The sequence below is a fragment of the Pseudophryne corroboree genome, chromosome 1 (assembly GCF_028390025.1).
Source record: "Pseudophryne corroboree isolate aPseCor3 chromosome 1, aPseCor3.hap2, whole genome shotgun sequence".
Lineage (NCBI taxonomy): Eukaryota > Metazoa > Chordata > Amphibia > Anura > Myobatrachidae > Pseudophryne > Pseudophryne corroboree.
The window spans coordinates 23,631,160-23,651,128 of NC_086444.1; the positions used below are offsets into that span (position 1 = coordinate 23,631,160).

Consider the following 19,969-nt stretch of genomic DNA (forward strand, 5'->3'; position numbering starts at 1 on the left):
CGTACCCTTCTGATGCATAACCCAGAGCTGAAGCCGCGCCTCCACCCCCCCTGCCTCATGCCGTGAACATCTCAGCTTTGCTTGCATACTGCCATCAGGCTACCTCCCACTTGCCTGCACCTCTTGTCATCTGTCTGTCGCCCCTCCCCAATAGATTGTTAGCTCTTCAGAGCAGGGCCCTCTTTCCTCTTGTTATCTAAGCCCTCGTCTCAACACATTTCACTCACAGCTCTCCCCTACTCAACGACCATCTTTATCCTGCTAGTAAAGGCTCATCTCCATCTATGACCACCAGCCTCTAGTAGTACGATGATCACTCCCTCAATACTTACATCTTAGCTGTACTATGTCTTGAGAATGTGTGGTGCTCTGTTACCTGTACTCTATTTCTGTTATTTATTTACTGTAATGCAATGTTTTGTCCCCTGTACTGTCCTTTGTACGGCGCTGCGAAACACATGTGGCGCCTTATAAATAAAATGTAATAATAATAATACCCGGGGTAATAGGCCTGCCAGGCACAAGGGCTCAGCAATACCCGGGGTAATAGGGCTGCCAAGCACAGGGGCTCAGCAATACCTGGGGTAATAGCACTGCCAGGCACAGGGGCTCAGCAATACCCGGGGTAATAGCGCTGCCAGGCACTGAGGACCCGGGATAATAGCGCTGCCAGGCACTGAGGACTCGGGACAATAGCGCTGCCAGGGTAATAGGGTCCTAGCGCTGCCAGGGTAATAGGGGTGTGGCAATACCCGGGGTAATAGGGGTGCCAGGCACAGGGGCTCAGCAATACCCGGGGTAATAGGCCTGCCAGGCACAAGGGCTCAGCAATACCCGGGGTAATAGGGCTGCCAAGCACAGGGGCTCAGCAATACCTGGGGTAATAGGGCTGCCAGGCACAGGGGCTCAGCAGTGTCCAGGGAAGGGGGGTAATAGGGCTGTCAGGCACAGGGGCTCAGCAATACCCGGGGTAATAGGGCTGCCAAGCACAGGGGCTCAGCAGTATCGAAGGAAGGGGGGGTAATACGGCTGCCAGGCACAGGAGCGCAGCAGTATCAAGGGCAGGGGGAGTTATAGGGGTGCCAGGCACATGGGCACGGCAGTATCGGGGGCAGGGGGGGTTATAGGGGTGCCAGGCACGGGCGCAGCAGTGCCCAGGAAAAGGGGTGTGTGACCGGATTGTTCCGTACGAGAGCCCTCACCGCTTCGCGTCCCGCCCCAGTCACAGAATGTAGATTAGGTCACATGGGACCTGGCCAATTAGGGGATTCCCGCTTACCATCAGTAACCGCCTATTACTGACTCCACCCACTGCGCAGTGGTCGGGTACTACACTGCCACCACCAGACTCCTCTTTGCCGTGGCACCTGGAACCACGGTTCTGCTCTGTGTGTGCGACACGTCTTACCCCTGTGTGGTGTTAACGAATCCCCAATCGTCGCTTGCCTAAGCACAGCACGGCAGCAGGCGGAAGGCGGAGCTTGGAGACACTGGGTGCACCCTGGACAGCCAGAAAACGGAGCTAGGTTTCGCCTAGCCCTGCAGGTCACAAGATGAAGCAGTCGTCTTGAGATAGAAGATGTTTTATTCGCCCAAATAGTTCTGAAAAGAATTTCAGCAATACAGCAAGATGTTTACAGCAGAGTGAAACTGGTATAATACACCTCTGAAGCTCACAGGCCTCCTTATCTCAAACCAACATACAGTACCACATGGGGTTAGCCCTCCCTCCAACCATTCAGGTTATCTCACAAAATATAAATAAATAGGTTACATTTTTTATTAAAGGATATAAGTGCATGAAGCAATTTCCTCCTTCCTGTCACACACAAAGTTTGGTGTCATTTAAACTCCATCCTTTACCACCTGGCAGTTTACACTTCTCCTTTGATACACGTATCACATACTGTAGCTTCAAAATACGGTTTGTATTTGATATCGCAAAGAAATGTTCCTCATCCTTTTCCTGCATATACTATTCAGGATTCGTATATCAATCAAACCAGCCACATAAATAAATACAGGTTCCAAACCCATACCAATCCATACCACTTTACATATGGAATAAGAAACCCCCCCCATGATTAACGCCTTTGTCTAAGGAACTCACACTCCTAGCACATTATCTTCTGTACGCTGTCCAACATCAAAAGGTTTTGTCATTCTCCAGATCTGCTGGGAGAGGGCAATTAGCATCCCATTTCCTAGTCACAGAAGATAGGAGATCCTTTTTCAGTCATATATAGTAAGTGCATTGTTTCCCTTCTAAAATACATGTGAGCATATCTTAAATATAAATACATTTAAACATGCAATCCTACAACTGTGCACAGAGCACTACATATGACATGTTAGAATATATCATTTAAAAATTGGCGCCAAGTGCCCATTGACCTTTGCAATGGCGCCGTGCTGCCATTAACCATGTGGTTGACGGGGCCTCCGGCCACAGGGGGGTTATAGGGCTGCCCTGGCACAGGAGTGTGGCAGTACCCGGGTTAATAGCGCTGCCAGGCACAGGGGCTCAGAAATACCCAGGGTAATAGGGCTGCTATGCGATGAGGCTCGGAAGTACCCAGGGTAATAGCACTACCAGGCACTGGGGCTCAGCAGTGTCCAGGAAAATGGGGGTAATAGGGCTGCCAGGCACAGGGGCTCAGCAATACCCAGTGTAATAGGGCTGCCAGGCACAGGGGCACAGCAGTATCGAGGGCAGGGCGGGTTATAGGGCTGCCAGGCACAGGGAAGGGGGTGGTTATAGGGCTGCCAGGCACAGGGGCTCAGCAATACCCAGTGTAATAGGGCTGCCAGGCACAGGGGCTCAGCAGTATCGAGGGCAGGGCGGGTTATAGGGCTGCCAGGCACAGGGAAGGGGGTGGTTATAGGGCTGCCAGGCACAGGGGCTCAGCAGTGCCCAGGGAAGGGGGTGGTTATAGGGCTGCCAGGCACAGGGAAGGGGGTGGTTATAGGGCTGCCAGGCACAGGGGCTTGGCAGTACCTGGGGTAATAGAGCTGCCATGCTCTGGGGCTCGGCAGTATCTGGGGTAATAGGGCTGCCATGCTCTAGGGCTCGGCAGTATCTGGGGTAATAGAGCTGCCATGCTCTGGGGCTCGGCAGTATCTGGGGTAATAAGGCTGCCATGCTCTGGGGCTCGGCAGTATCTGGGGTAATAGAGCTGCCATGCTCTGGGGCTCGGCAGTATCTGGGGTAATAAGGCTGCCATGCTCTGGGGCTCGGCAGTACCCGGGGTAATAAGGCTGCCATGCTCTGGAGCTCGGCAGTACCCGGGGTAATAGGGCTGCCATGCTCTGGGGCTCGGCAGTATCTGGGGTAATAGGGCTGCCATGCTCTGGGGCTCGGCAGTATCTGGGGTAATAGGGCTGCCATGCTCTGGGGCTCGGCAGTATCTGGGGTAATAGGGCTGCCATGCTCTGGGGCTCGGCAGTATCTGGAGTAATAGGGCTGCCATGCTCTGGGGCTCGGCAGTATCTGGGGTAATAGGGCTGCCATGCTCTGGGGCTCGGCAGTATCTGGGGTAATAGGGCTGCCATGCTCTGGGGCTCGGCAGTATCTGGGGTAATAGTGCTGCCATGCTCTGGGGCTCGGCAGTATCTGGGGTAATAGGGCTGCCATGCTCTGGGGCTCGGCAGTATCTGGGGTAATAGGGCTGCCATGCTCTGGGGCTCGGCAGTATCTGGGGTAATAGGGCTGCCATGCTCTGGGGCTCGGCGGTATCTGGGGTAATAGGGCTGCCATGCTCTGGGGCTCGGCAGTATCTGGTGTAATAGGGCTGCCATGCTCTGGGGCTCGGCAGTATCTGGGGTAATAGTGCTGCCATGCTCTGGGGCTCGGCAGTATCTGGGGTAATAGGGCTGCCATGCTCTGGGGCTCGGCAGTATCTGGGGTAATAGGGCTGCCATGCTCTGGGGCTCGGCAGTATCTGGGGTAATAGGGCTGCCATGCTCTGGGGCTCGGCAGTATCTGGGGTAATAGGGCTGCCATGCTCTGGGGCTCGGCAGTATCTGGGATAATAGAGCTGCCATGCCTGGGGTAATAGGGCTGCCATGCTCTGGGGCTCGGCAGTATCCGGGGTAATAGGGCTGCCATGCTCTGGGGCTCGGCAGTATCTGGGGTAATAGGGCTGCCATGCTCTGGGGCTCGGCAGTATCCGGGGTAATAGTGCTGCCATGCTCTGGGGCTCGGCAGTATCCGGGGTAATAGTGCTGCCATGTACAGGGTCTTGAGTTTTATGTATTGCCTAGGCGTGCCTGGACCCAGGTCTGGCAACAGAAATCATGGGGCCCGGTACAATCATATCTCTCCTGCAATGGAATTTGCTGTGCTGTCTAAGTAACTGTTGAATTAATGAATATATAAGTATATCTCTCCTTCCTCCCCCACACACACCACAGTCTGTGTCTCTCTCTCTCGTTCCTCCCGCAGTCTGTCTCTCCCCCAATGTATTTCCAGCACCCCATCCCAAAGCCCTGTACCCCCTCACCAATCCACTCTTACCCCAGGGAGAGACTCACCTGCGCTGCACTGCCCAGTATCCAGACCCGAACACTGCACAACAGGTACCTGACACCCCACCAGAAGAGGCTGGCGCAGGGCACAGGAATCCTGGCCAGTGGAGCTGCAGCCAGGCACAGTAACTGCCTGCAACAGAGCTGGACCCGGAAGAGCGAGTGCACACCCACACCTCACAGTCACTGTGTGTGGGAGGCTCCTATCAATCTGAGGCTGCGTCCCACACCGCCTACAGCTCGCTGCCCTATTTGGACAAGACAGCTCACAACCCTGCCGGGCACTAAGTGGCATATCCTTGGGGCCCCTCTGATCTATGGGGTCCGGTACAGGTGTCCCCTTTGACCCCCCCTGTTGCCGGCCCTGGACCTCAGATATATATTATTTTGTGTATACGTAAAATATTCAACGATCATTTATTATATTGTTACTTTCCTAATACTTCATGAAATAGCGCCATGTTAGGCCGCGTTCATCCGGTCATTGGTACTGGGCACTGAATAGGCGCAGCTGTGCCCAGGTTACCCAAGCGCTTGATGGGGGGACGTTTCACAGAGCTGAGCATTTGGTGTTCAGGTTGTTGATAGCTAGGACCTGGCTTGCCTTCTCTTAGTTACCTGCTAGGACCTGGCTTGCCTTCTTTTAGTTACCTGCTAGGATCTGGCTTGCCTTCTCTTAGTTATCTGCTAGGATCTGGCTTGCCTTCTCTTAGTTACCTGCTAGGATCTGGCTTGCCTTCTCTTAGTTACCTGCTAGGATCTGGCTTGCCTTCTCTTAGTTATCTGCTAGGATCTGGCTTGCCTTCTCTTAGTTACCTGCTAGGATCTGGCTTGCCTTCTCTTAGTTACCTGCTAGGACCTGGCTTGCCTTCTTTTAGTTACCTGCTAGGATCTGGCTTGCCTTCTCTTAGTTATCTGCTAGGATCTGGCTTGCCTTCTCTTAGTTACCTGCTAGGATCTGGCTTGCCTTCTTTTAGTTACCTGCTAGGATCTGGCTTGCCTTCTCTTAGTTACCTGCTAGGATCTGGCTTGCCTTCTCTTAGTTACCTGCTAGTATCTGGCTTGCCTTCTTTTAGTTACCTGCTAGGATCTGGCTTGCCTTCTCTTAGTTATCTGCTAGGACCTGATTTGCCTTCTCTTAGTTACCTGCTAGGATCTAGCTTGCCTTCTTTTAGTTACCTGCTAGGATCTGACTTGCCTTCTCTTAGTTACCTGCTAGGATCTAGCTTGCCTTCTCTTAGTTACCTGCTAGGATCTAGCTTGCCTTCTCTTAGTTACCTGCTAGTATCTGGCTTGCCTTCTCTTAGTTATCTGCTAGGATCTGGCTTGTCTTCTCCTAGTTACCTGCTAGGACCTGACTTGCCTTCTCTTAGTTACCTGCTAGGACCTGGCTTGCCTTCTCTTAGTTACCTGCTAGGATCTAGCTTGCCTTCTCTTAGTTACCTGCTAGTATCTAGCTTGCCTTCTCTTAGTTACCTGCTAGGACCTGGCTTGCCTTATCTTAGTTACCTACTAGGACCTGATTTGCCTTCTCTTAGTTACCTGCTAGGATCTAGCTTGCCTTCTTTTAGTTACCTGCTAGGATCTGACTTGCCTTCTCTTAGTTACCTGCTAGGATCTGGCTTGCCTTCTCTTAGCTGCTAGGATCTGGCTTGCCTTCTCTTAGTTACCTGCTAGGATCTGGCTTGCCTTCTCTTAGTTACCTGCTAGGATCTGGCTTGCCTTCTCTTAGTAACCTGCTAGTATCTGGCTTGCCTTCTCTTAGTTACCTGCTAGGATCTGGCTTGCCTTCTCTTAGTTACCTGCTAGGATCTGGCTTGCCTTCTCTTAGTTAGCTGCTAGGATCTGGCTTGCCTTCTCTTAGTTACCTGCTAGGATCTGGCTTGCCTTCTCTTAGTTACCTGCTAGTATCTGGCTTGCCTTCTCTTAGTTATCTGCTAGGATCTGGCTTGTCTTCTCCTAGTTACCTGCTAGGACCTGACTTGCCTTCTCTTAGTTACCTGCTAGGACCTGGCTTGCCTTCTCTTAGTTACCTGCTAGGATCTGGCTTGCCTTCTCTTAGTTATCTGCTAGGATCTGGCTTGCCTTCTCTTAGTTACCTGCTAGGATCTGGCTTGCCTTCTCTTAGTTAGCTGCTAGGATCTGGCTTGCCTTCTCTTAGTTACCTGCTAGGATCTGGCTTGCCTTCTCTTAGTTACCTGCTAGGATCTGGCTTGCCTTCTCTTAGTTACCTGCTAGGATCTGGCTTGCCTTCTCTTAGTTAGCTGCTAGGATCTGGCTTGCCTTCTCTTAGTTACCTGCTAGGATCTGGCTTGCCTTCTCTTAGTTAGCTGCTAGGATCTGGCTTGCCTTCTCTTAGTTACCTGCTAGGATCTGGCTTGCCTTCTCTTAGTTACCTGCTAGGATCTGGCTTGCCTTCTCTTAGTTACCTGCTAGGATCTGGCTTGTCTTTTCTTAGTTACCTGCTAGGATCTGGCTTGTCTTCTCCTAGTTACCTGCTAGGATCTGACTTGCCTTCTCTTAGTTACCTGCTAGGATCTGACTTGCCTTCTCTTAGTTACCTGCTAGGACCTGGCTTGCCTTCTCTTAGTTACCTGCTAGGATCTGGCTTGCCTTCTCTTAGTTACCTGCTAGGATCTGGCTTGCCTTCTCTTAGTTATCTGCTAGGATCTGGCTTGCCTTCTCTTAGTTATCTGCTAGGATCTGGCTTGCCTTCTCTTAGGTACCTGCTAGGATCTGGCTTGCCTTCTCTTAGTTAGCTGCTAGGATCTGACTTGCTTTCTCTTAGTTAGCTGCTAGGATCTGGCTTGCCTTCTCTTAGTTAACTGCTAGGATCTGGCTTGCCTTCTCTTAGTTAGCTGCTAGGAGCTTGCCTTCTCTTAGTTAACTGCTAGTATCTGACTTGCCTTCTCTTAGTTACCTGCTAGGATCTGGCTTGCCTTCTCTTAGTTAGCTGCTAGGATCTGGCTTGCCTTCTCTTAGTTACCTGCTAGGATCTGGCTTGCCTTCTCTTAGTTACCTGCTAGGATCTGGCTTGCCTTCTCTTAGTTACCTGCTAGGATCTAGCTTGCCTTCTCTTAGTTACCTGCTAGGATCTGGCTTGCCTTCTTTCTCATACGTCCTAGAGGATGCTGGGGACTCCGTAAGGACCATGGGGTATAGACGGGATCCGCAGGAGACATGGGCACACTATAAGACTTTGAATGGGTGTGAACTGGCACCTCCCTCTATGCCCCTCCTCCATACCTCAGTTAGACTCTGTGCCCAGGAGAGACTGAACACACACTAGGGGAGCTCTACTGAGTTTCTCTGAAAAGACTTTATGTTAGGCTTTTTAATTTTCAGAGAGACCAGCTGGCTACAGGCTATCTGCTTCGTGGGAGTGAGGGGAGAGAAGCAGACTTACTTCTTCTAAGTTAAGGGCTCTGCTTCTTAGGCTACTGGACACCATTAGCTCCAGAGGGTTCGATCACTTGGTGCGCCTAGCTGCTTGTTCCCCCCTCACAAAGCCAGAAGACAGAAGCCGGTGAGTATTAGAAGAACAGAAGACTTCAGTGACGGCAGAAGACTTCAAGGTCTCAGAGGTAACGCGCAGCGGTCGCGCTGCGCGCCATTGCTCCCACATACAAGCGGCACTACAAGGGTGCTGGGCGCAGGGGGGGGCGCCCTGTGCAGCAATATACCTCACAATAAAGTCTGGCAAAGATGTATACAGTGCATAGGCACTGTATACGGACCCCCGCCAGTATATAAAGGTAAAAAGATAGCGGGGCTGAAGCGCGCCGAGAAGGGGGCGTGGCTTAGCCCTCGCAACTCCATACAGCGCCATTTTCTCCTCACAGAGATGCTGGGCCAGCCAAAACACTGTTAAACACCTAACAGTGTAAAATGAGGGGGGGCACAGTTATGTAGTGCATTATAGGTTCATCCATGCAGCACTAAAGATATATATATATATATATATATATATATATATGTATATATAATGAGCGTTTGTACAAGGAGTTGGTAAAAGTTTTCTGTGTTTGCCCTGTCAGAGAATTGCCCCTGTTAGCAATGTTGGTGGGTGTTTAGTACACGTGTGTCGACATGTGTGAGTGCTCTACCACAAACAGATATGGGTATCCCTCTGTCGGCATTGCCGACTCCAGATGGTACTTGATTCATGAGATTAAGTGTCAGTATGTCAGTAGTTGTAAGCTTTTCCAAAGTAAGCACTGTTTGGGGAACACAGACGTATGTGGGTGACCCTGTCGGCACCAACTATTATGACTGGGTGTAAAATTATATAAACAAACCTATACCTGTATGTGTATATATGCATGGTACGTTTGCAGTGAGCTGTAGCTCGAGTACAGACGTGATAGTATTTGTGGGGGCGTCCTAGTGAGATTAGGTATATGTTTCCCTCAGATCCCTCGGGGTCACAGAAATGTTATTTTGCCCAGTTGCTACTCCCTGTTGTCGACACGAATACTCTGTTTTCTGTCGGCCATAATGTTTCCTGCTTAGATCCACAACATCGGCATTCAGTACATGTTCATACACATTCAGAACACAATAATGTCATTAGGAACCCTGATGTTCCGGACAGATTATATATATATATATATATATATGAGATGTGTATATATGTGTATTTAAATGTGTACTTTTATATTACAATTGATTATGAATGCTGAAGTAAAGTTATTCCTGCTCACGTGCTGGTCACTCTGTTGTAGAATCTCTAGGTCGGCCGTGACAAGATGGTCTCGAATCCTCACGAGGTGTCCGAGTGTTTATTCTTCTCCCACCGTGGATAGAATAATGTGAATGTCTACCCCTGGTCTACAAGGGCAGGGCGTCACCAAGGATCGTATATAGGAAGCTAAGTTACATGTTTAATTATATGCTTTGATGATATATGCATTATATTAGAGATGAGCGGGTTCGGTTTCTTTGAATCCGAACCCGCACGAACTTCACTTTTTTTTTCACGGGTCCGAGCGACTCGGATCTTCCCGCCTTGCTCGGTTAACCCGAGCGCGCCCGAACGTCATCATGACGCTGTCGGATTCTCGCGAGACTCGGATTCTATATAAGGAGTCGCGCGTCGCCGCCATTTTCACACGTGCATTGAGATTGATAGGGAGAGGACGTGGCTGGCGTCCTCTCCATTTAGATTAGATTTAGAAGAGAGAGAGAGAGAGAGATTGCTGTGATACTGTAGATTAGAAGAGAGTGCAGACAGAGTTTAGTGACTGACGACCACAGTGACCAGTGACCACCAGAGACAGTGCAGTTGTTTGTTTTATTTAATATATCCGTTCTCTGCCTGAAAAAAACGATACACAGTCACACAGTGACTCAGTCTGTGTGCACTGCTCAGCCCAGTGTGCTGCACATCAATGTATTGTATATAAAGCTTATAATTGTGGGGGAGACTGGGGAGCACTGCAGGTTGTTATAGCAGGAGCCAGGAGTACATGATAAATAATATTATATTAAAATTAAACAGTGCACACTTTTGCTGCAGGAGTGCCACTGCCAGTGTGACTAGTGGTGACCAGTGCCTGACCACCAGTATATTAGTAGTATTGTATACTATCTCTTTATCAACCAGTCTATATTAGCAGCAGATACAGTACAGTGCGGTAGTTCACGGCTGTGGCTACCTCTGTGTCGGCACTCGGCAGGCAGTCCGTCCATCCATAATTGTATTATAATATATACCACCTAACCGTGGTTTTTTTTTCATTCTTTATACCGTCGTCATACTAGTTGTTACGAGTATACTACTATCTCTTTATCAACCAGTGTACAGTGCGGTAGTTCACGGCTGTGGCTACCTCTGTGTCGGCACTCGGCAGGCAGTCCGTCCAACCATAATTGTATTATATACCACCTAACCGTGGTTTTTTTTTTCATTCTTTATACCGTCGTCATACTAGTTGTTACGAGTATACTACTATCTCTTTATCAACCAGTGTACAGTGCGGTAGTTCACGGCTGTGGCTACCTCTGTGTCGGCACTCGGCAGGCAGTCCGTCCATCCATAATTGTATTATAATATATACCACCTAACCGTGGTTTTTTTTTCATTCTTTATACCGTCGTCATACTAGTTGTTACGAGTATACTACTATCTCTTTATCAACCAGTGTACAGTGCGGTAGTTCACGGCTGTGGCTACCTCTGTGTCGGCACTCGGCAGGCAGTCCGTCCAACCATAATTGTATTATAATATATACCACCTAACCGTGGTTTTTTTTTCATTCTTTATACCGTCGTCATACTAGTTGTTACGAGTATACTACTATCTCTTTATCAACCAGTGTACAGTGCGGTAGTTCACGGCTGTGGCTACCTCTGTGTCGGCACTCGGCAGGCAGTCCGTCCATCCATAATTGTATTATAATATATACCACCTAACCGTGGGTTTTTTTTCATTCTTTATACCGTCGTCATACTAGTTGTTACGAGTATACTACTATCTCTTTATCAACCAGTGTACAGTGCGGTAGTTCACGGCTGTGGCTACCTCTGTGTCGGCACTCGGCAGGCAGTCCGTCCAACCATAATTGTATTATAATATATACCACCTAACCGTGGTTTTTTTTTCATTCTTTATACCGTCGTCATACTAGTTGTTACGAGTATACTACTATCTCTTTATCAACCAGTGTACAGTGCGGTAGTTCACGGCTGTGGCTACCTCTGTGTCGGCACTCGGCAGGCAGTCCGTCCAACCATAATTGTATTATAATATATACCACCTAACCGTGGTTTTTTTTTCATTCTTTATACCGTCGTCATACTAGTTGTTACGAGTATACTACTATCTCTTTATCAACCAGTGTACAGTGCGGTAGTTCACGGCTGTGGCTACCTCTGTGTCGGCACTCGGCAGGCAGTCCGTCCATCCATAATTGTATTATATACCACCTAACCGTGGTTTTTTTATACCACCTAACCGTGGCAGTCCGTCCATAATTGTATACTAGTATCCAATCCATCCATCTCCATTGTTTACCTGAGGTGCCTTTTAGTTCTGCCTATAAAATATGGAGAACAAAAAAGTTGAGGTTCCAAAATTAGGGAAAGATCAAGATCCACTTCCACCTCGTGCTGAAGCTGCTGCCACTAGTCATGGCCGAGACGATGAAATGCCAGCAACGTCGTCTGCCAAGGCCGATGCCCAATGTCATAGTACAGAGCATGTCAAATCCAAAACACCAAATATCAGAAAAAAAAGGACTCCAAAACCTAAAATAAAATTGTCGGAGGAGAAGCGTAAACTTGCCAATATGCCATTTACCACACGGAGTGGCAAGGAACGGCTGAGGCCCTGGCCTATGTTCATGGCTAGTGGTTCAGCTTCACATGAGGATGGAAGCACTCAGCCTCTCGCTAGAAAACTGAAAAGACTCAAGCTGGCAAAAGCACCGCAAAGAACTGTGCGTTCTTTGAAATCCCAAATCCACAAGGAGAGTCCAATTGTGTCGGTTGCGATGCCTGACCTTCCCAGCACTGGACGTGAAGAGCATGCGCCTTCCACCATTTGCACGCCCCCTGCAAGTGCTGGAAGGAGCACCCGCAGTCCAGTTCCTGATAGTCAGATTGAAGATGTCAGTGTTGAAGTACACCAGGATGAGGAGGATATGGGTGTTGCTGGCGCTGGGGAGGAAATTGACCAGGAGGATTCTGATGGTGAGGTGGTTTGTTTAAGTCAGGCACCCGGGGAGACACCTGTTGTCCATGGGAGGAATATGGCCGTTGACATGCCAGGTGAAAATACCAAAAAAATCAGCTCTTCGGTGTGGAGGTATTTCACCAGAAATGCGGACAACAGGTGTCAAGCCGTGTGTTCCCTTTGTCAAGCTGTAATAAGTAGGGGTAAGGACGTTAACCACCTCGGAACATCCTCCCTTATACGTCACCTGCAGCGCATTCATAATAAGTCAGTGACAAGTTCAAAAACTTTGGGTGACAGCGGAAGCAGTCCACTGACCAGTAAATCCCTTCCTCTTGTAACCAAGCTCACGCAAACCACCCCACCAACTCCCTCAGTGTCAATTTCCTCCTTCCCCAGGAATGCCAATAGTCCTGCAGGCCATGTCACTGGCAAGTCTGACGAGTCCTCTCCTGCCTGGGATTCCTCCGATGCATCCTTGCGTGTAACGCCTACTGCTGCTGGCGCTGCTGTTGTTGCCGCTGGGAGTCGATGGTCATCCCAGAGGGGAAGTCGTAAGCCCACTTGTACTACTTCCAGTAAGCAATTGACTGTTCAACAGTCCTTTGCGAGGAAGATGAAATATCACAGCAGTCATCCTACTGCAAAGCGGATAACTGAGTCCTTGACAACTATGTTGGTGTTAGACGTGCGTCCGGTATCCGCCGTTAGTTCACAGGGAACTAGACAATTTATTGAGGCAGTGTGCCCCCGTTACCAAATACCATCTAGGTTCCACTTCTCTAGGCAGGCGATACCGAGAATGTACACGGACGTCAGAAAAAGACTCACCAGTGTCCTAAAAAATGCAGTTGTACCCAATGTCCACTTAACCACGGACATGTGGACAAGTGGAGCAGGGCAGGGTCAGGACTATATGACTGTGACAGCCCACTGGGTAGATGTATGGACTCCCGCCGCAAGAACAGCAGCGGCGGCACCAGTAGCAGCATCTCGCAAACGCCAACTCTTTCCTAGGCAGGCTACGCTTTGTATCACCGCTTTCCAGAATACGCACACAGCTGAAAACCTCTTACGGCAACTGAGGAAGATCATCGCGGAATGGCTTACCCCAATTGGACTCTCCTGTGGATTTGTGGCATCGGACAACGCCAGCAATATTGTGTGTGCATTAAATATGGGCAAATTCCAGCACGTCCCATGTTTTGCACATACCTTGAATTTGGTGGTGCAGAATTTTTTAAAAAACGACAGGGGCGTGCAAGAGATGCTGTCGGTGGCCAGAAAAATTGCGGGACACTTTCGGCGTACAGGCACCACGTACAGAAGACTGGAGCACCACCAAAAACTACTGAACCTGCCCTGCCATCATCTGAAGCAAGAAGTGGTAACGAGGTGGAATTCAACCCTCTATATGCTTCAGAGGTTGGAGGAGCAGCAAAAGGCCATTCAAGCCTATACAATTGAGCACGATATAGGAGATGGAATGCACCTGTCTCAAGTGCAGTGGAGAATGATTTCAACGTTGTGCAAGGTTCTGATGCCCTTTGAACTTGCCACACGTGAAGTCAGTTCAGACACTGCCAGCCTGAGTCAGGTCATTCCCCTCATCAGCCTTTTGCAGAAGAAGCTGGAGGCATTGAAGAAGGAGCTAACACGGAGCGATTCCGCTAGGCATGTGGGACTTGTGGATGCAGCCCTTAATTCGCTTAACAAGGATTCACGGGTGGTCAATCTGTTGAAATCAGAGCACTACATTTTGGCCACCGTGCTCGATCCTAGATTTAAAGCCTACCTTGGATCTCTCTTTCCGGCAGACACAGGTCTGCCGGGGTTGAAAGACCTGCTGGTGACAAAATTGTCAAGTCAAGCGGAACGCGACCTGTCAACATCTCCTCCTTCACATTCTCCCGCAACTGGGGGTGCGAGGAAAAGGCTCAGAATTCCGAGCCCACCCGCTGGCGGTGATGCAGGGCAGTCTGGAGCGACTGCTGATGCTGACATCTGGTCCGGACTGAAGGACCTGACAACGATTACGGACATGTCGTCTACTGTCACTGCATATGATTCTCTCAACATTGATAGAATGGTGGAGGATTATATGAGTGACCGCATCCAAGTAGGCACGTCACACAGTCCGTACTTATACTGGCAGGAAAAAGAGGCAATTTGGAGGCCCTTGCACAAACTGGCTTTATTCTACCTAAGTTGCCCTCCCACAAGTGTGTACTCCGAAAGAGTGTTTAGTGCCGCCGCTCACCTTGTCAGCAATCGGCGTACGAGGTTACATCCAGAAAATGTGGAGAAGATGATGTTCATTAAAATGAATTATAATCAATTCCTCCGCGGAGACATTGACCAGCAGCAATTGCCTCCACAAAGTACACAGGGAGCTGAGATGGTGGATTCCAGTGGGGACGAATTGATAATCTGTGAGGAGGGGGATGTACACGGTGATATATCGGAGGGTGAAGATGAGGTGGACATCTTGCCTCTGTAGAGCCAGTTTGTGCAAGGAGAGATTAATTGCTTCTTTTTTGGGGGGGGTCCAAACCAACCCGTCATATCAGTCACAGTCGTGTGGCAGACCCTGTCACTGAAATGATGGGTTGGTTAAAGTGTGCATGTCCTGTTTTGTTTATACAACATAAGGGTGGGTGGGAGGGCCCAAGGATAATTCCATCTTGCACCTCTTTTTTCTTTTCTTTTTCTTTGCATCATGTGCTGATTGGGGAGGGTTTTTTGGAAGGGACATCCTGCGTGACACTGCAGTGCCACTCCTAGATGGGCCCGGTGTTTGTGTCGGCCACTAGGGTCGCTAATCTTACTCACACAGCTACCTCATTGCGCCTCTTTTTTTCTTTGCGTCATGTGCTGTTTGGGGAGGGTTTTTTGGAAGGGACATCCTGCGTGACACTGCAGTGCCACTCCTAGATGTGCCCGGTGTTTGTGTCGGCCACTAGGGTCGCTAATCTTACTCACACAGCTACCTCATTGCGCCTCTTTTTTTCTTTGCGTCATGTGCTGTTTGGGGAGGGTTTTTTGGAAGGGACATCCTGCGTGACACTGCAGTGCCACTCCTAGATGTGCCCGGTGTTTGTGTCGGCCACTAGGGTCGCTAATCTTACTCACACAGTCAGCTACCTCATTGCGCCTCTTTTTTTCTTTGCGTCATGTGCTGTTTGTGGAGGGTTTTTTGGAAGGGCCATCCTGCGTGACACTGCAGTGCCACTCCTAGATGGGCCCGGTGTTTGTGTCGGCCACTAGGGTCGCTAATCTTACTCACACAGCTACCTCATTGCGCCTCTTTTTTTCTTTGCGTCATGTGCTGTTTGGGGAGGGTTTTTTGGAAGGGACATCCTGCGTGACACTGCAGTGCCACTCCTAGATGGGCCCGGTGTTTGTGTCGGCCACTAGGGTCGCTTATCTTACTCACACAGCGACCTCGGTGCAAATTTTAGGACTAAAAATAATATTGTGAGGTGTGAGGTATTCAGAATAGACTGAAAATGAGTGTAAATTATGGTTTTTGAGGTTAATAATACTTTGGGATCAAAATGACCCCCAAATTCTATGATTTAAGCTGTTTTTTAGTGTTTTTGGAAAAAAACACCCGAATCCAAAACACACCCGAATCCGACAAAAATAATTCGGTGAGGTTTTGCCAAAACGCGTTCGAACCCAAAACACGGCCGCGGAACCGAACCCAAAACCAAAACACAAAACCCGAAAAATTTCAGGCGCTCATCTCTACATTATATACGCATGGGGGTGTGTTTGTATTCAGAAATGGTCGGTTACCTTGTTATCCGATATAATTACCCTGGGGAGAAATGGGATTTCCTTGGGTCGTATCTAGAACATTGCAGCTTGCTGCCGTGCGACTACAAGACGTATGCACTGACTCCGAGAAATACAGGAGTATCTTCCCTATGAAGGGATAATCTGTTTTGGTGATGACTTGGTTAAGTTGATCTCGGCAGATACCACTGGTAAGTCTACCTTCTTGTGTTATGGTCCATCTCAACGGTTGGTGACGCATTTTTTGTGGGATGCAGTCATTGGACCGGTGGGATACCATTTTTATTTCCCTTCTTTGTTGGTAGAGGGAGGTGAAAATAAGAGGTCTGCAGCCTTTTCAACTTCGCAGAACCTGATGTCCTCCTATGTTTCTACCACAGCCACCGCAGATCGCTGGGTCTCTCTTGCTAGAGCCCACGCCGGGGGAAACTCGTCTAATACTCTTCAGTCAGTCCTGGAATGGACCTGACACTGTGAGTTAAGAATAGAGTCCAGAGGGGGACATACTCGAACCATATGTTTCCCCTCACTGAGTTTTCGAATAGATCTTACCAATTCTTCTCTGGAGAGGTAGTATGCGACGCCATACAAAAGTTGCGTCAGGTTCAGGGCATTGTCCTGCTGTCCATGTCAACAACAAAAAATAAAAATAAAAAAAGAGCTTTTTTGTGCTTCTGAGCCCGGACAGCTCGGTCAGAACAAAAAAGATTTCTACTCAAGAAGTTGACCTACAGGATGGAATCTCTCAGGGCAGGGATCTCCAACCCGTGAAAGTAGAAAGAGGGTTTAAATGCGGTTTTATGTGCATTAAGCTTACCTGGGTTTGCTATCCAGGATTGTCATTGACATTTCACCGGAGTGATGGCAGTATGTTGGTTTTCCTTCAATAGTAAGAGCCATTATTATTCTGTACTGGGATGCTCTCCTGTCTACGGCGAGGTCAAGAAACAAGTGGTACAAATCGTTGTTTCTCTCTGACAGTTCTTCAACACAGAGAATCGCTGTTGATCCCAACGACGCAGATGTCGGAGGTGGGAACAAGATTAGATACTGAACTGTTGAGTTGTTTTTTCCTGTGGAAAGAGATCTGAGGATTGAGTCGGATCAGATTTGCAACGACAACCCATCAATATGTTCCGTTGCTGAAGAAGATGGTTGCGGCCTAGGAGGCCTTTTCGGTGAGCAGGTCAAATGCCAGAGTGGTTTTCACGGGACCAGTTGGACATGTGGTCCGGGTCTCACCTGCACATGCACCGGAAAATAATCCTAAGGACCAGGATATCTCTCCTGTGGTGACTGCACAGTTCTCACCTCCTAGAGGGACGAAGGTTCGGGATCCAGGATTAGATCCTTGTGTCCATGGATGCAGGTCTCCGAGACTGGGGAGCAGTCTTTCCAGGGGAAGAATTTCCAGGGGAAAAGGTCAAGCTGGGAAGCTTGTCTGCAATAAGCATTCTTGAATTAGGAGCTATTTTCAACGAACATCTTCTTCGTGATCTGCCCGTCTTAATTCTGTCGGACGACTTAACAGCAGTGGCGTAAGTAAGCCGCTAGGATGGAACAAGGAGCAAAGCGGCAATGGCAGAAGCCGCAAAAGTTTTCCGCTGGGCGGAAAGGCAGGTAAACGCTATATTAGCAGTCTTCGTTCCGGATGTAGACAACGGAGAAATAGATTTCCTCTGCAGGCGCGATCTCCATTCAGGAGAAATGCAGTCGTCATCGAGAAGTTTTCATGGAAGTGACAAGTCTTTGAGGAATGCCTCAATTGGACATGATGGCGTCTCGCCTCAACGAGAGACCTCAGGGATATTGTTCCAGGTCAAGGGACACTCAAGCTATAGCAGTGGACGCCCCCGTGACACCTTGGGTGTTTTCAGTCGGTCTACGTGTCCCCTCCACTTTCACTCTTTCCGAAGGTGATAAACATAAGAAGAAAAAAGGTTCAGGCGATCCTCATTGTTCCGGTCTAGTCAAGGAGGGCTTGGTATCCAGATCTTCAAGACTTACTCATAGAAGATCCATAGCCTTTTCTTCTGCGAAGGGTCCTGTTGCAGCAGGGACCGGGCGTGTATCAAGACTTACCGCAGCTGCGTTTGACGGCATGGCGGTTGAACGCCATATCTTAGCCCGACAGGGTATTTCCGGTGAAGTCATTCCCACATTGCTTCAAGCATATTTGGAGGAAGTATGTGTCTTGGTGTGAATTCACGAAGGCTCCTACGGAAGAATTTCATCTGGGTGGTTTTTTTCCATTCTTTGCAAGCAGGTGTGGATGCAGGCCTAAAGTTTGGCTCCATTTAAGTGCAGTTTTCGGCCTTATAAATTTTCTTTCAAAAGAATTGGCCACCTTTCCAGAAGTTCAGACTTTTGTGAAAGGAGTGCTGCACATCCAACCTCCATTTTTGCCCCCAGTGGCGCCATGGGACTTTAACGTGGTGTTGCAGTTTCTTATGTCACACTGGTTGGTACCTTTACGAAAAGGTTGTGTTAAAAATTTCTCTCTTGGAAAGTGGTCATGCTTTTGGCCTTGGCGTCCGCAAGGCGGGTGTCGGAAATTAGCGGCTTTGTCTCACAAGAGCCCCTATTTGATCTTCCATGTGGATAGAGCGGAATTGAGAACTCAGAAAATAGTTCTGCCAAAAGTGGTTTCTGTGTTTCACAGAAACCAGCCTATTATGATGCCTGTGGTTACTTAAGCATTGGCTGATTCAAAGTCTCTCGATGTAGTCAGGGCTTTGAATATTTATGTCGCTAGATCGGCTCAGATTGGGGAAACAGAGGCTCTGTTTATCCTGTATGCTCCCAGCAAAATTGGGGCCCCTGCTTCTATGCAGACTGTTACACGCTGGATCTGTGATACGATTCGGCATGCTCATTCTACGGCTGGATTGCCGTTACCGACGTCGGTGGAGGCCCATTCTACTGGGAAGATGGGCTCTTCTTGGGCGGATGCCCGAGGAATCTCGGCGGTTCAACTTTGCCGAGCGGCTACTTGGTCGGGTTCAAACACTTTTGCTAAGTTCTACAAGTTTGATACCCTGGCTGATGAGGACCTCATGTTTGCTCAATCGGTGCTGCAGAGTCGTCCGTACTCTCCTGCCCGGTCTGGAGCTTTTGTATAAACCCCATGGTCCTTACGGAGTCCCCAGCATCCTCTAGGACGTATGAGAAAATAGGATTTTAATACCTACCGGTAAATCCTTTTCTCTTAGTCCGTAGAGGATGCTGGGCGCCCGTCCAAGTGCGTACTGTATCTGCAGTTATTGGTTATGGTTACACTCTGGTGTTTCTTTTCAGTCAGACTGTTGCTGACGTTATTTATGCCATGGCATGCTGTATCCTATTATTGGTTGTGTTGACACAATGGTTGTGTTACATATTCTCTCAGCATGTGGCTGTGTGTTGTTCATGCCGTGGGCTAGTATTCTTTTGAATGCCACATTCTGCGGCATGTTCGAGGTGTGAGCTGGTATGACACTCACCGTGTTTAAACTATAAATTCTTTCCTCGAAATGTCCGTCTCCCTGGGCACAGTTTTCTAACTGAGGTCTGGAGGAGGGGCATAGAGGGAGGAGCCAGTTCACACCCATTCAAAGTCTTATAGTGTGCCCATGTCTCCTGCGGATCCCGTCTATACCCCATGGTCCTTACGGATTTCCCAGCAGGTATTAAAATCCTATTTTTAGTTACCTGCTAGGATCTTTCTTGCCTTCTGATAAGCTCTATAAATACGTTACTGTTGAAGTACAGAGATCTATCTACAGGAATGCGGGTATAGTCAGGTCCAGGGTTAATACCTCCACCCAGGTTCATTATTGCTGTGCAATCCCATCGCTCACCCATTATCATAGTACATCCTGAACCCCTACCTCCAGCAAGGCCCACCTATGTATAGAAATACCTACATTCTACTAGTAGTGAAAGGAAATGACCTCCGCTGTGGACTTATTTAAATTATACCCAAAA

The 19,969-nt window shown here is 48.9% G+C and overlaps 1 protein-coding gene across 5 annotated transcripts in view; it reads left to right on the forward strand.

Moving 5' to 3' along the window:
* RUSC2 (RUN and SH3 domain containing 2) overlaps window positions 1–19,969 on the forward strand; it is a 176,537-nt gene that overhangs the window by 99,371 nt on the left and 57,197 nt on the right. The window lies entirely within an intron of this gene.